The sequence below is a fragment of the Cornus florida genome, unplaced genomic scaffold (assembly GCF_030987335.1).
Source record: "Cornus florida cultivar Cherokee Brave unplaced genomic scaffold, ASM3098733v1 CherokeeBrave_3.0.0_Hap2_Chr11, whole genome shotgun sequence".
Taxonomy (NCBI): Eukaryota; Viridiplantae; Streptophyta; class Magnoliopsida; order Cornales; family Cornaceae; genus Cornus; species Cornus florida.
This window is the reverse complement of record NW_026775581.1, coordinates 81789833-81803783: the sequence shown is the minus strand read 5'-3', so window position 1 is coordinate 81803783 and position 13951 is coordinate 81789833. Positions and strand designations below refer to the sequence as shown.

Here is a 13951-nt window from a genome sequence, read left to right as displayed (position 1 = left end):
CAAGAGCATGCAGCAAAAACAAGTCAGGCAAGCCTAAAACGAAAAATTATATTCATTATCCCAAAACAGGCTGTTCATAAAAACAAAATACATGGCTCTACTTCCTCTTCGGATCGAAGGGAGTAAATTCAAAAGCATCCACTACATTAGGACTTGAGGTAGGAGGAGTTGAAGCCGCAGGAGCAGGGGAGCTAGGAGTACCCTTCAGGTGTGCCTTCACCATCTCGGCAAAGCGGATTTCAGCTTCCAAAGCCTCTGGCCCTTCATCGTATGGGAAGTGCACCCCTACTTTCTTGTCAAAGGCGTCCGGATCCATCGTCTTAGGGCCTGAGCCCTGATTATAGCCAAACCGGAACGCTTTAGCACTAGCCAGGTGCGCCAGACAAGAGTAGCGCCCCTGCATTTGCTTCCCCGCCTTGAAGCAAGTAGTAAGAGCCTCGGTCAGGCGTTGAACCTCGGCCTGAAGAGAATCCACCTTAGCCTCAGAGGCTGACAACTGCCTCTTATACGCATCCTTGGCTTCAGAAGCTATCTTCAAATTGGTAGAGGCAGTAGTGGCTCTCTTCTTTGCATTGTCAAGATCCTTTTCCAACTTCTTGATGGAGAGGGATTGAGCTTCAGCAGTGGCGCAGAGGGCCATGGTGTGGTATAGACTCTGTGTAATAGGGAAGCAAATATAAGCATAAATAGAAACATAAGCAAGTAAGAGTAACTTAATTCTGAAGGAGCAATGCGAACCTCTATGGCCTGGACTGGGGCAGAAGGGAGTAGTTGCTCCAACCCCATTTGGCTGATGGCTTCCTCGTCCTTTGGGAGCCACATTCCTCGAGCCACCGCCAGTGTAGCTGAAGGGTCTGTAATCACAGAATCCCCTGAGTGCAGAACCGACCTGTCAGCCCTGGTGAAGGAATGAGTCCAAGGAGCCCCAGTCTCAACTAGAACAAAGGCCCTGACTTCATCTTCAGGTTCGGCCTCTCCAGCCTTTTTCCCTCTGCTTTTAGAAGGGACCTTGCCCTTGCCAGAGGATGAGGGGTTGAGGCGAGATTTCTTCAATGGTGGTTCCTCAATCTCCACTTCATCCTCAGTTGATCCAATGATGACCAAGGGTTGGGCATCTTCGGCTTTCTTTTTTAAAGCCTCAGCCCTCTATATCTCCTCCTCAGTCATGGGGAAACTGTCAAAGGATGGTAGAGACAGATCTATGAGGTCTGCAGCAACGGCACTGGAGGCAATGTCCTTGAGGTTTGAAGAAGTTAGCAGGTCCTCGATAGGCGAGGGGTCACTCCAGACTTGTTCCTCAAGAAAAGAAAGTCTGTTCCTTACTGCGGAGGATGGGAATGTAGCTGAAAAAACACCAAGAAACTCATAAATACGGCGAAATATTAAGACTTGGCAAGGAAAACAGCCAGAACACTTGGTATGAAGGGAGGTTAAATATTCTATACCTAATTTCCCGAATTTGCGCGGGATAGGGAGCGCAATTGATTGGGACACGAACCATTTTCCTTTAACTACAACCATCCTTTCTTTCCATTTCTTTTCGGATGAAGGGAGGTTCGTGCATATCCTCTGATGAAGGGGAGAAGTAAAAAAGAAGCGACCAGGCTCGGTCCCATGCTTAGATATATTGTAAGTAAGCAGAAGGTCGGCAAGGGTCAAATCCAGAGCCTCTAATTTTCGGCGCACCAACAGTGCCGAAAGGATGCGAAAGAAATTAGGATTTACCTGAAGGGGGGCAAGACCTAGCTTATTGAAAACTAAATGATAGAAGGGATGAAGAGGGAATCAGAGGGCGTTAAGGTGCCCTACCGAAAGAAGTAACTCATCCTCCTCAATTCCCTCGCCGGAGGTGAAATCGGCACTCTCAGGATATTCTGCAATTTCTACTCCCTCAGGAATATCAAATTCTTCCATTACCGAAGCAATAGAGAACTTGATGTGGCGAATAGAGATGATTGCTTTCTTCTCTTCATGGGTAAGAACATAATCAGAGCCTGAGGTGGATGTTTCGGTTGGAAGAGGGGAAGTACCTAATGGATTCAACGAAGGGCGATCTGTAGAAACCCTAGGAGGGGGAGCTCTAATGCGAACGGGGGAAGATGAAGGTGTGGATTCAGAATCCCCAAGGTCTACACGTTCGGGAGTAGATGAAGTACTCATAATGAAAGATTAAAGAGAAAGATGCGAAATTAACCTGACAAAGCGAAGGAAGCGATGGAATGAAGGACGCAGAAGTGCAGCAAGGGCAAATGTAACTCTTGCAAAATCTTGTGTGACGGAGTAATAATGAAAGACCACGAACCGTTTCTGAAGCAAAGTAAAAACCGGTTTCAATTCCCTCTTTAATAGGAGCCGTCACTCAATTAAAAATGGAATTTGGGGCAAAGTGTGGAGGGAAAAAACTCCCTCCAATAAAAAGCGCACACGTCACCACTACCCATATCTACATTCCAAGGACATATAAGGCCCATCATGCTCAAGCCCAAGATGAGGGTATTTACAGCCCAAGACCATTGTTATTTGTCCTCCAACTTCCATCAAGGCCGAATCAAGAAGTCATCAGCCCAGCTTATGAGTATTTAACATCCGGCCTGTTACTCAAGCCCAGCCGGATCAAAATATATTCGGCCCAAGAATGCACAAGTCCTACCATTTGAAGGATTTACTGTAGAAGGAAAATTCTGATAGGAAGTTCTGTATAAGGCAAGTTCTATGTATGGAAAATTCGACAATGGAAAAAACTCTATTAGAAAAGAATGGTTATATAGAAAGAATTGGAGGGCAAGCAACGCGAGTCCTACCATAATCTTGCAATCTTTTGTATATAAATAGAGGCTAAGACCTCCAATAAAGGATCAAGCAATTCTACGCTTCTCTACACACTGTTCTTATTTATTTTTATTGTTTTTGAGTGAGTTGTTTTATTTTTCTCAATCATTATTGGTTGGGCGAAATTTTGCACCTACAATAGAGAGAGAGAGAGAGAGAAAGAGAGAGAGAGAGAGAGATATATAAATAGAGATAGACAGGGATATGGATATACAATTCCATTTCCCAAAAAATCATGATACTGTAATTAGCAGCAGAAAATGTAGAGAAAAAAACCTTCCTTTAGCCGTTGGATGCACTGACAATCTGATTTGAACCCACGTGAATGCATCGGACGGCTAGAATTCATTGGATCTATAATTTCCATTGTTCACTTTCCACTATAAAGGAACCACCAAACTTAGCACTGTGCGCTCCTAAAAACTGAAACCAAACAAATCCAAGCAAACTTTATTTCGCAGCTTCTCTCAATTCTGATAGAGAGAGAAAGTGTTCTAGAGAGAGAGAGAGAGATGGAAGCACAAGACAGTGAGTGTGACTGTGTGAATGGCATAAACATGCACGTAGCAGAAATGGGCCAAGGCCCAGTGGTCCTTTTCCTCCATGGCTTCCCTGAACTCTGGTACACATGGAGACACCAGATCCTCTACATGGCGGCCCACGGTTACCAGGCAGTGGCTACGGACCTTCGCGGCTACGGCCACACCACCGGGGCCACCACCACCTCCGCCGCCGCCTACACCACCCTACAAATCGTCGGGATTTCATTGCCCTCCTCGACGCCGTGGCACCGGACCAAAGCCAAGTGTTCGTGGTGGGCCATGACTGGGGTGCAATCATAGCTTGGTGGTTGTGTTTGTACAGACCTGACAGAGTGAAGGCATTGGTGAATATGAGTGTTGTGTTCACGAATCACACCTAGAAGCCCCAAGAGGAAGCCCCTTGAGTCCTTGCGTGCCTACTATGGCAATGACTACTACATCTGCAGATTTCAGGTTCTCTCTCTATCTCATGCATATATGACAATCTTTGTTAGTATATCAAATATATTTGTAGATCTATTTTTGTTATCAATTGATATGGCAATTATTGGCAAAAATCTTATTGAATATTATTTATTAAAATTGCAGAAAAATAAATGGATCGTTACTCTTAATATTAGTGACGTGTGAATATAATTTTCGTTTTTCTCTAAATTTATTTAAGTTTGAATTGTTGGAATTCATGAAACTTTAATTTTGCAGAAGTAAGGATCTTAGTGAAGTAAGATTAAATTATTTCTGCAACTATGGAACTATATATGTATATATATATATTTTAATGTAATTTGTCTGTGTATTGTAGCTATCTTCTACATGGCCATGTACCAAATCAAATGATTCATTAATATATATATATATATATATATATATATATATATATATTTTATGTAATTTGTCTGTGTATTGTAGTTATTTATAAGTGTCACATGGCATGGATTGTCCCGTGCACCAAATTCCCACCTTATTCTGTTGCTTCTTTTATGCATTCAATCAATTATTTTTGGGGATTGTACTATGATCTATTCAATATCTTCACATCACAAGTTGTCTAAGATTGCCAAGTGGAAGATCTAGTATTTACTCTCATAGTCTCATCAGACCAAAAATTCGTTAAAACATGGATTTGATTTAATGTTGACTTCAAATTTCAAAATAGTTTTTTTTTTTTTTTTTGTTACCTAAATTTCAAAATTGTAGTGGTACTCAGACGAATGACTTGCCGTGAATAGACTAACCAAATGATTTTTGATTAATTATTTATACTACATATAAGTAAAATACAAGTAAGTGGAGGACTCACCCACTTATTTCTTGCGTAAATGACCAATTAAAAACGGTAAAAAAATGATTCTTGTACCGAATAGTTGCATTGAATTGTTAAACCTATTATTTTTAATTGGTCATTTATGCAACAAATAAGGAAGTGTGACTTTCCACTTACTTGTATTTAGTATAAATAACTAATCAAAAACCATTAGGTTAGACTATTCACTTGTGAGTATTACTTCTGGAAATGAAAAATGATTCATAGCTGCATTGAATTGCTAGACTTAATGTTTTTAATTGGTCATTTATGCAACAAATAAGAAAGTGAGAGTACTCCAGTTACTTGTATTTAATATAAATAATCAATCAAAAACCATCCGGTTAGACCACTCACACTACAAACAATTTATACATCTAATTCGTATATTTCAGCAAATGCGCTTGAAAAAACGCTTCTAGATAGCAAAAATAAATGCACTCGGAGACATTCTACATGGCTAACTGCATGCATGGTGTGCTCATTATTAATTGAGTAATAATATAAAGAGAATCTCATGACAAAAGCCACGAGCTCTTCTTATTAATAGATCTCAAAAGCTGTCTCGATTCAGTGGTTAGTCAACAAACAACTTTTGCCATGAGAGAGCTCTTTTAATAGCATCACTCTTTCAAATATGTTCTTATGAGACTAGTTTAAAATGGATTTAGAGAATCTTGTGATACTTAAAGAAGGATTTAGAGCTGCAAATTCTTAATTCTGATGCTCAAGTGTGAACTTCGGTTTTTATAGAAATGCTGATCACATATTTGGGTGAATTTGCAACTACCCTGTTGTTTACTTGTTTCAGGACTGAATGGAGTCTTCTCATAACTTGTACCATCTTTACAGATTTATAAAATCAAAGTATAGTTCAACTGTTTTTATGATTTTTATTTATTTTTTTGTAAATATCTGGTGATCAAACTGTGAACGATGTAAAAAGTCCATATGAAACATAGACAGATTGGTTAATTAGCCAATAATGTTTCAGGAACCAGGAGAAATAGAATCACAGTTTGCCCAGATTGGTACAAAAAGAGTTCTGGAGAATTTTCTGACATACCGCAGTACCGGCCCGCTTTATATACCTAAAGGTAAAGGGTTTGGAGATTCATCTAATGCTCCAATTGTATTGCCCTCTTGGTTGTCAAAAGAAGATGTTGATTATTATGCTTGCAAATATGAAAAGAGTGGCTTCACAGGAGGAGTGAATTACTACAGGGCTCTGGACCTGTAAGTTATTAGCTTCCAAACTTTTATTTCATTTGAGTGTAGTGATAGCTGAATCATGATGATATTAATATTAAGAAAAAAAGTTAAAAAAATATTCCATCACCATTCTGTGGCTTTGGCCTGTGTACAGCACCGTGCTGTAGAATTTTTAGACACAATTAAATCTGTTTTCAACACGTTAAATGTACCTATTTCAGCTAGATTTTATTTGTTGAAAAATAGAAATAATTTGTGTTTAAACATAATAAATGTGTTGAAAAGTAGAAGTAAATGTGTTGAAAACCATAATTACTGTGTTGACAAATTACAGCACCACTGCAACAGTAAATGTTCGAAATGAGAATGTGAATTGGCTTTGGCCCGTGTACAACACCGTGCTGTAGGATTTTTAGACACAATTAAAACTGTTTTCAACACGTTAAATGTACCTATTTCAGCCAAATTTTATGTGTTGAAAAACATAAATAATTTGTGTTTAAACACAATAAATGTGTTGAAAAGTAGAAGTAAATGTGTTGAAAACCATAATTACTATGTTGACAAATTACAGCACCACTACAACAGTAAATCTGGGAGCCTGAAATTGAACTTGCTAAGGACAGTTTTTCTGGTTCTTGTCCAGTCCCATGTTGTTGATTTCTCAGTACTTGAAACATTCAAAAAAGTACCTTAATGAGAACCACTAACTTTATTTTTTTTCTTTGTTGTAGAAACTGGGAACTAAATGCACCATGGACTGGGGCTCAAGTAAAAGTACAAGTCATGTTTGTTGTGGGTGACCTTGACATGACCTATAATTCCCCAGGCACAAAGGACTATATACACAAAGGTCAGTTCAAGAAAGACGTTCTCTTTTTGCAGGATGTAGTTGTAATGGAAGGGGTGGGACATTTTATCCCAGAAGAAATGCCTGAAGAGATCAACAAACACATCTATGATTTCGTCCGCAAATTTTCCTAGACACTACGTACTGTGTGTTAGTTTATGCATAGCTATTACGTGTGAGGGACGTGTGCGATTCTTGGACAAGTTTTTTTAAGTGACAGTAATATTAATAAAAGTATTCTATCATTTTCTCTGATTGCATTCATATACTTGTATGATGGGGTCATGAGTAGAAATATCGAATTTGTTTTTGTATTGACTCATTTTTGTCATTGATAACTTTCTTCGCCTTCTTGTGTATCATGGAATTTGCATTGGACTAGCTGAAGGAGATGCAAGCTAGATGTGGACTTGATGATTAAAATGTAAGTCAGCATCCTGTCAAAGGTCTTGATGATTAAAATGTATGACAGAACAGAACTGTATGAGGAGTGTCTATAAATCTGTCTTTTGATAAATGTCACCCTGATCATTTCATTTTATTTTCATTTTCCTTCATCTCTTTCCTTGGAAACAATCAGGTATTATTTGTGCGCCATAAAAACAGAAATTGACAAGTCTAAGCAACCAAATTCTTGGTTCACACCCCACGTACTATTTGCTTGAGAGAGAGAGAGAGAGAGAGAGGTGTATGAGATAGAGCACCAGATGGTAACTGTGTAGGGAAACGTGCTAGTTTAAAAACTTTTCGAGGAAGTTTAATTCATAAATCTTGATTCATCACATAGAGACAAGTTTTATGTAAAAATAAAACATGATGTATCATTCAATTAAAAGATTGAATACTTACATCAAGGTTTGAGTAAACCTTAGATCTCTCCTCTAAAGTGAATGTTCTCACTTATTGTAAATCCCTTTTACTAGACACCTTTTCCATGGATCTCCATCTTCTTTGTAATGGTCTTACCTTTAGGAATCACTCATAAGCCTCCATGAATGACCTTGGAAAATTAGGCTTGTGGGAGCCTCTATTAGATGAGAACACTAACTCTAATTTTCTAGAGAGAGAAAATTTATTCCTTTTTCCTTCTTTCCAAAAATCACCCCCAAAATATACATAGACTATGTATATTTATAGGCAACATAAAAATAAAGAAAAGGAAACAACAAATCCTTCTCAATCTCTAATTCATATGTCTCAAATCTAATATGATTCCAATATCAAGTTAGGCTATGAGTGAGAATCCATTGGGCCTATTATTTTATTGGCTACAATGAATTAATAATTGGCCCAGTCTATGGACCCAATTCAATTAATTCATAAATTAATTTCTACTCCACTAAAAGAAATTAATTGAACTCCAATTAAATAATAAATATCCTCTAAGTCAATATTGCACTTTGACCCCTCTATTCTTAATTAGTTATCAGATAAATAAAGCCATCAATCCGACTACTTAATTAATATATTTATTTTGGTACCATTGATTATTTCTGGCTCGATCACAATAAAACATTTGTTTGACAAAAATAATAATTTAAATAAATAAATATATAATAAATCATTTTGTCTAAAAACACACGAAGGCTTTCGAATTTACTTTGTGATCAACCATAATCAATACAAAATAAATACAAGTAGCAATGATGCAAATATTGAAAATATAACCCTCTAACTATTAATTACATAACTACCCAAAGTGTCGGTCTAATGATCCCGAAGAATCCGCCGAACAAATCAAAGTAATTATTAATTAATAAAAGAGTTTATACTTTTCTCATGCTTAAGAGTCAAATGCCATGACGGTGATAAGGAGTAATTGCATACGACGGCTCTCGCAATATATCTCAACCTAACGCGAATCCAGTTCAAGTCTTAATTAATTATGAGTCCATCCATAATTACTGATTATGAACAATTTGTGATTACTATTTATATATCATGCATTGATTGCCATCACATACATATATATAAATATCTCTTGTAATCAAATGGACACTATCAATTCTATAATGAATCGAAATATAATACATTGAATTCACCAATTGTATAAAACATAAATATTTCAGAAACGTCAGGAACATATGTCACTTTAATCCAAATAAGAATTTGTTATGCTAGGACATATAAATCCCAACAGCTCCCACTTGCCCTCATAGCTAATTCAAATTGCACCTAACTCCAATGTTATCCAGATGATAATCAATAATTATTGATCAATGACACCTTTGATAATGGATCAACAAAGTTGTGTTCTAATGCAATGTTCTAGCTACAAGTACATTTTCTTGCCGGACAATATCATGTAGAACATGATACTTCCTCTCAGTGTATCTTGTTCCTCTATAGAACCTTGGGACATTGGTTTGGACTACTTCTACACTATTGTCGCAATATAGCTTGATAGGCAGGCTAGCATGCTCCACAACCTCTAAATCAGTGAGATCAAACCAAAAGGCTTCCTTTGCCGCCTTTAAGGCTACAATATATTCCACCTGCAGGTTTGAGTCAGCAGTTGAAATCTGCTTAACAATCTACCAACTGATTTCCCTTTCATTAAGTGAACATACACTAAGTCATGAACCTCATAGTATCTACTTCTGATTAAAAATCAGAATTAGCATACCTGACTAGGACCATATCAACACATCCATAAATGAGTATGATATCATTGGTTCTCCTTAGGTACTTAATGATATTTTTCACAACAGACCAGTTATCAAGTCCAGAATTGGACTGATATCTACTGACTATCCCTACTATGTAGTGGATGTCCTGTTTAGTATAGACCATGACATATATGAGACTCCCATATGCCAAAGCATATAGTTCCAGTCTCATTTGCTCAATCTCCTCTGCTAGTCTTGGAAAACTACTTACTAGAGAGAGCAATCCGTATTAATAAAGCAAAAACTCATTCTTTGAGTTATACATACCAAACCTGGTCAAAACTTTATCAATGTAGGATTATTAAGATAAGCCTATTTTCCTTTTAACCCGATCTTGCAAAAGCTTGATCCTAGGAATATAGCTTATATCTTGAAAAATCCTTCATTTAAAAGTAATTGAACAACTACCTCTTTATTGATGACAAACCTTCCACATCATTCTATATGAGTAGGATGTCATCAATATATATAGAATCAGAAAAATAATAACATTCCCTTGTACACTCATAATTTATTCATTAAGAAATCTTCTGGTATCTTTTTGTAGATTAACTTGCATTCCATAGGAATCACCCTACTAGAAAGTTTTACAAAATCCCAGAATTTATTAGAATACATAGATTCTAACTCTGATTTCATAGTAACTCGCCAAAACGATCTGTATCCATATCGGTTCACGCTTCCGTGTAGCTTACTGGGTCCAACTCATATTTAACAGGGATGTCCATAACGGTCTCACCTAAAAACATGATTATGTCAGATTAGATAATTATCCTCCCACTACATCAATGTACCGATGAAGGAATCTGTGTACTAGACGATGCTGACGCATCAATAGGGAATTCATCTATAATTCTAAATCTCTATACAAAGTGTGTTCATATGTGGTACATCTGGTAGTCATACCATATTCTCTAACACTATGCTACTAGGTATGTGATTCATAATATGATTCTCCTATAGATAAACAGTGAGTGTAAACAATTAACTTTTATCATTGAGATCATAAAATAATCCGTCCTAGTGACTTTTAGAGTAGTTATCAAATCTATCATGCGTATAATCTGTTTCCAACTTACTTATCCATATCAAGCGCACATGTGCAAGACTACCCCATATGCGCATGTGATTCAAACTAAGATTTAGTCAAAAACACAGCTCAACGGTATCCTTGAGACAGACTAAGATGGAATGCAGTTCATAATGCGCATCGATGTCATTAACGCTAAACTCTTAAATGAAAGAGATAATGTGGCATAACTGATCATAGATCTAACCATGTTAAGTGGAATTCTGTTATTCCTATTTGACACCTAAATGCATTTAGCGTCAATTGCGGAAAACTGGTACACAACACTCTCATTGACCATATAGTCTTTGCACTATCCCAAGAAATACTCATATCCTCGATCAGATCGAAATGTCTTGATAAATTTACCTAATCTGTACTCCACATCAGTCTTGACCCTCTCGGAATATACCAAAAGTATAAGACTTGTGTTGCAACACGTAAATTTATCCAAAACGTGAGTAATCTTGCTTGGATGTTCACAAGACCACACGTGTCTGTGTGTACTGACTCCAATTGTTCTTTATGTCTATTTCATTTGGCTGATTAAGCCCTTAGAGTTATCTATCCTTCAAAACAGGATTCACAAGTTTGGTTTAGGCTCCTCTGCCTCACTAGGTAATAAACCTTCTTTGACCAATCTTTGACTCTCATTTTGATTGATTAGAACCCAAAAATTGACACCAAAAAATACAATGAGTCAGGAATAACAAATTTTCTCTTAACATTCAATCTAGAGATGCAACATTAGTTTCTACATCCTGCAAATCTTAAGAGTTTGTGATTATAGTATATTAACCATCTTTCAATGCACCAGAAGCAATCGCATATCTATTCAATTTTATAAAACCAATTTTACAAAATAACAACACAGTTTTTATAAACCACAAGTGAAACAAGAATAAGATATCGTCTAACTTCTGTGCATAAAGATAGTTCTCTAATACTAATATCCTCATACTCTCTAATTTCAGATGTAAAACTCCCACTGACTTAGCTACAACCTTGACATCAGGTCAGGTACAAATATATTCCATATCATCGAGGCTTCTGGATTCCTGAAATCCTTGCAACAAATTGCAAAAATGTTTAGTGGCTCTAGAATCTATCCATCAAGAATTAATAGATACAACCACATAACATGGCTCAATGATTAAATATATATTTTCCTATGCCACGTCATTGCTTAGACAGTTCGTCCTTTAGTGTCTTCGTTAGTAGCAAAAGAAACAATTTAATTTGCCCTCAACATACACTACCTTATTCCCTTTAACCTTTTGGATACCCATGTTTTGTGCTAGCCTAGTCCTATTATCATCCTTCTTCTTTACTTTGCCCTTCCATTTGGGCCTAGAAGAAGATGGTATAGACTAGGTTAGATTAATAGGATTGCCTATACTTTTGATTATTCCTATATATGTTACCAATTCTATAAGAATATAGCGAGTGAGAACTCAAACTGATTCCTTATTTAGTTCACTCTGGAAAAATCGAACCACTTTGGTAACAAAGCAATAATCATATCAACTTGAAACTTACCACCCAAGTCAGCCCTATTAATCTCCAGCTAATTTTTAAATAATAAACAATCATTTTTCAAAATTCCATTTCATACTGGAGTTCCTTAGGCTATCTTGATGCTATTCAAGTCTGACATAGTACTTTGGCATACTCTCTATCTAATCTCACCAAAACATCTTATTGATATTTAACATGATGCTTCAAGAAAATAAAATAATGTAAATGTTAGCTTTGGAGCGTATTCGAGGTAAACTCTAGAATGTTACACCAAGTCATCTCATTTGCCCTATTTCACTTATTCAAAGCATTAATGTTCTCTTGGGTATCTTAAAGTAAAAGGATTAGGTTTAGGAGTAATAAATATATTTGTACCCTTACGTTGTGAATAAAATATCTAAGTTCCTTTCCCGGTCAATATTAATAAGGTCCAGTTACATTGAATATGTAAGCAAGCAGATAAACTGAATTAGACATAATTAATCTGAATATAAATGCATTCATACAATATGCAAGGTGAATTATTAATATTGTCATGCATATTTAAATCTCAATCGAACAAGAGATCATTATCATTATTGGTGAACAATCCCTTTTAATTAATGCGGGTCCCTAAACTCTGTAACATAATAAATCAACCAATCAATATGTCAATAACTTATCCTGTTGGAGGAGTTCATTATTACTATTGTAGAGATTCATTTGCTATTAGGTGAGCACTTCCATTAAAATAATAATATGTGGGTCCCTTAACCACTGCATGAAAAATCGGATAACCAATACGCCAATAACTTATTCGGTTGGCGAAGTTCATTATTGCTATTGGCAGACAAATCCCATCATTTCCATATCTCTTAAGACAATGCCTTGCCTATCTATATGGAATGATTCCTGATTTAGTTTAGCCTTTTCTAAAATCACCTAGTGTAGACCACTCCGTTGGGGAGCTAACACTATTGATTTTAGATTGAGTGTATAACGTTATTAAAGTTCTAATGAAAAATAAAACATTAAATATCTTATCATTATAATCTAGACTCTTTAAATCATGCGTAGGACCTTATTTTTAAAGATCTAATTACAATGAACATTTAATATTTTTATTTTCATGAGACAACCATTCTTGTAATATTAAGACTCTTCAAATCATGTGTGGGGCCTTATTTTTGAAGATATAATTACAATGGTTTTAATAACGAAGGCCATGGGGTAATGTATAAAAATCCCTGCTCCCACTCAATTTTTAATCATTCATAATTAGGGTTTTCATTTTATTCAAATACATGATATGATGCATGCTAAACGTCTTGATTTTAATCCAATTAAATTTAGAAAATATTTGGACTTTAAATGATTCACTAATATTTAATTTGAAGCACACTTTAAAAATAATTTACAAAAATAAATTTTCGTTTCCCAATAAGTGCCCTCAAATTTATTAGTAATCAAATTCAATTAATTTTCATAATTTTATTAATATAAATCAAGTCATTTAATTAAATATCATGGATCCAATGCATGAATAATAATTAATCAACAATTATCTATCCCATGCATCACATAAATAATCAAACTACAGACAGAAGCAATTTAAATGGCCAATGAATTCAACTTTTAACATTTAATTACTCTAAGTATTGTACAGGCGTCCTCCAACAACTTGTAAACACCTGTAGGGAGTTGGTATGCGCTTACGGAGGCAAAACAGTACTTGGAATGCGCCCGGAGGGCCCCACACGCGCTCACACACGCCTGGGGCATGCACCAGGTAATGGCACGCGCTCCCACGCGCCCCCACTCACTGGGACGCGCCTGTGGTGCGTGGGACGCGCCCCCACGCGCCTCCACGCGCATGGGAACAATTTCCCTTGGCTGGCGCGTGATATCCACGCACCAGCCCATGTCCACCTCCTGGCGCGTGTTCCACACGCGCCAGGTGCACTTCCTTGCGCCGCATGG

At 36.7% G+C, this 13951-nt stretch overlaps 1 pseudogene; it reads left to right on the top strand.

Annotated features, from left to right (window-relative positions):
• The first annotated feature begins 3341 nt into the window (after positions 1-3341).
• LOC132281405 (uncharacterized) overlaps positions 3342-13951 on the top strand; it is a 48022-nt pseudogene continuing 37412 nt past the window's right edge.